Below are 3,687 nucleotides of genomic sequence, written 5' to 3' on the forward strand. Positions count from 1 at the left end.
CTCTGTATCTATGAAGCGCCTTGAGGCGACTTATGTTGTGATTTGGCGCTATATAAATAAAATTGAATTGAATTGAATTGAAAATGTGGAAGTTTAGACTTATTGCTGTTAATATTAGGAAAATCCTGGCATAAACCCCAGAGCCTAACAAAGTGTTTTTGTTGTCCCTCCCCTGTAGCCAGGCACACTGAATGTACAACTAAACACTGTCGTACTTTCAGCTGCTCCTTCACTTCCCAAGGGGTCACCACGGCAGATGGGTCCACATGTTTGATTTGATTTTAAGCTAGATGGTCTTCACATATCCTGCCATTTATCCAGTCTTCAAACTCCTAGTGCTCCTAATGCACTATACTGTTAAAAAAAATCCTAAAAAAAAACAGTATTATTCTGGCAGCTGGGATGCCAAAATAATACCGTAAAATAACAGAAAATAACTTTCTCATAAAAATATGGTTATTTTCAGTAATAAAAATAGAGTTTGTTGCCCTAATTTTACATGTGATTTTGCCTTTTTCACGTGCTTTTAAACATTAAATTAGGAGCATTTTAATGTGATTAAACAATGAAATTATCTATAAATAGGGGGGGGGAACAAATCCTAAAAAAACAGTAATATTCCGGCAGCTGGGGCGCCAAAATACTACTGTAAAATAACAGAAAATAACTTTTCTCATAAAAATACAGTTATTTTCAGTAATGAAAATAGAGTTTGTTGCTCTAATTTTACATGGGGTTTTACATTTTCCAAGTGCTTTTAAACATTAATTTAGGAACATTTTAATGTGATTAAACAATGATATTACCTATAAACAAGGTCAATGAATGTGGCAATATGAATAATGCTTAAATTTACAGAAATATACAGTTAACAGTTGGGTTAAATAACATTATTTGATGTAAAAAAAAGTTGTATATTCAATTATATTTGATGTAATACAACATTATACAGCACGAAATAATTTGATTTATCTTTCAACACATGTCAAAAAACTAGATATTGGCTTTAAAATTACAATTCACTTAATTTTACATAATATCACATGTAAATTTAGATTTTAAGTGTAATTTAACATACATTTCCTGAATATTTACTGGACTTTCAGTTTGAATTAAGTGTGCTCCCTGTAAGATTGTGGGTTTTATCTGTCACAAAACACCCAAAGAACCCTTATTAAACAAAACCCCTGATTATAATTACATCAAGATTATGTTAATTCTTGATCATATGTTGTGTATGAGCAGTTTGTACATGTTTATTTTACTTATACGACATGAGACATTGTTTCAATCATTAACATGGATTTTATTGACAAAAAGAAAACCCTTCCTGGAACAATCCAAGAACAACTAACAATTATGCATAAACAAAGGCCCGTAGAAAAAAGAATCTAATGCAAACGCACATTTTAGCACAAAAGAAGGGGACGATGCCGCCTCGAACGTTCATCTGCCTCCCCACATCTGAAGCAACGAAAAGGGGTACATTTGAGGCACATAACCTGCAGGTTTAGAAGTAGCTCTAGCTTTCTGAAATTCTCACATTTAGGGCTGCTGCTGGCCATTTGGGTTCCCTTGGAGAAATTTGCAAAGATGTTTGGTTAACCTGTGAATCTATTGCAAATGCTGTTTCAGGGTAGTGAAACATCTATGAACATCTACTACTCAAAGGTCTCTTTCTATAACTTCACATGAGCATGAATCAAGGATATTTCAGAGACAGCCATCTGAAACACAAATATTAGTTATTTGGTGATTTGTCAATCTACAAATCATCTCAACACTCAAGCATTGCTCATTCCTATGTGTTTTAGCTGCAAATGAAAGGAGATCTGATTATTTGGATTGCATAACTTTAGATTTCACTGTCTCATCATTCTTATGTCTCAATGCATAAAATTGACTGGTGCCGCCTTACCATTGCAAGATTTCCAAGGTTGCTGCCTGGGCTACTGGATAAGAAATGTTCGTGCAGTAGTAAGAGCCAAACATCAGGATAAAGTGATATAGCCATTCACAATTGCCTGGTCCACAGATAACATGAAGTGCTCGGCTGCCAAAGTAGAGTTTCCTGTTGTGTACATGAACAAGAGACAAGGGGACAAAAAACAGTCCACACATGACTCAAACAACTTACTGCAATGTCACAACTGATGTATATGATGTTCAGAAGAGGAGACAGGGACTGCTACAGAGAGGCCAAGTACAGGTTCACTAAAGAAGTGGACATTGCTAAACATCAGCACTCTGAGAAGATGCAGCAGCAGATCTCAGAGAATGACTCAGCCTCTGTGTGGAAAGGTTTTAGGAATATCACCAACTACAAGCCTAAAACCCCCCACTCCACTGATGACTTGCTCTTGGCCAACACCCTTAACGACTTTTACTGCCGTTTTGACGAGCCATCAGGCAGCCTTCACACCTCCAATGGCCCCAACAAAAGAGACACTTTGGACACTCATTCCCCCACCTCTCCCCCCTCCATAGAGCCATCACCACCATCAAACATTTCACCTACAACACCCCCCTCCTCACCCCACACAAAGGAGGATTTCACACCACCTCCTCCCACCACTACTCTTCATATTCATGAAGCAGATGTGAGGAAGCAGTTTAAGAGTCTGAATGCTCGAAAAGCTCCTGGCCCAGATGGTGTGTCTCCTGCCACCCTCAGACACTGTGCATACAAGCTGGCCCCAGTGTTTTCTGCCATTTTCAACTTCTCACTGCAGGCATGTCATGCGCCTGGCTGCTTCAAGTCCTCTACCATAATCCCGGTCCCCAAGAAACCTAGGATCACTGGACTAAATGACTACAGACCCGTGGCTCTGACATCTGTGGTCATGAAGTCATTTGACCGCCTAGTTCTCTCCTACCTCAAGACCCTCACGGCCCCCCTCCTGGACCCCCTGCAGTTTGCATACAGAGCCTGTAGATGACGCCATCAACATGGCTCTACACTTCATCCTGCAGCATCTGGACTCCCCAGGAACCTACGCCAGGATCCTGTTTGTGGACTTCAGCTCTGCCTTCAACACCATCCTTCCAGACCATCTGCGAGGCAAGCTTTCCCAGACAAATGTGCCTGATCCCATATGCCGGTGGATCACTGACTTCCTGACGGACAGGAAGCAGCATGTGAGGCTGGGAAAGAATGTCTCGGACTCCCGGGACCATCAGCACCGGCTCCCCTCAGGGCTGTGTTCTTTCTCCTCTGCTCTTCTCCCTGTACACCAACTGCTGCACCTCCACCCACCAGTCTGTCAAGCTAATCAAGTTTCTAGATGACACCACCGTTATTGGACTCATCTCGGACGGGGATGAGTCCTGTAGGATGAGTCTGCCTACAGGAGGGAGGCTGCACGGTCAGTCTGGTGTCCTGGTGCAGCCACAACAACCTGGTGCTGAATGCCTAGAAGATAGTGGAGATTATTGTGGACTTCAGGAAGCACACAGCCCCACTCCCCCCATCATCCTGACTGACACCCTCATCACCTCTGTGGACTCATTCCGCTTCCTGGGTACCACCATCACCCAGGACCTGAAGTGGGAGCCCACCATCACCTCCGTCATTAAGAAAGCCCAGCAGAGGATGTACTTCCTGAGGCAGCTGAAGAAATTCAACCTTTCAACACAGACGATGATGCAATTCTACACTGCAATCATCGAGTCCATCCTCACCTCCTC

The sequence above is a fragment of the Pundamilia nyererei genome, unplaced genomic scaffold (assembly GCF_000239375.1).
Source record: "Pundamilia nyererei isolate P.nyererei 1_Seehausen unplaced genomic scaffold, PunNye1.0 scaffold00014, whole genome shotgun sequence".
NCBI classification, from domain to species: Eukaryota; Metazoa; Chordata; class Actinopteri; order Cichliformes; family Cichlidae; genus Pundamilia; species Pundamilia nyererei.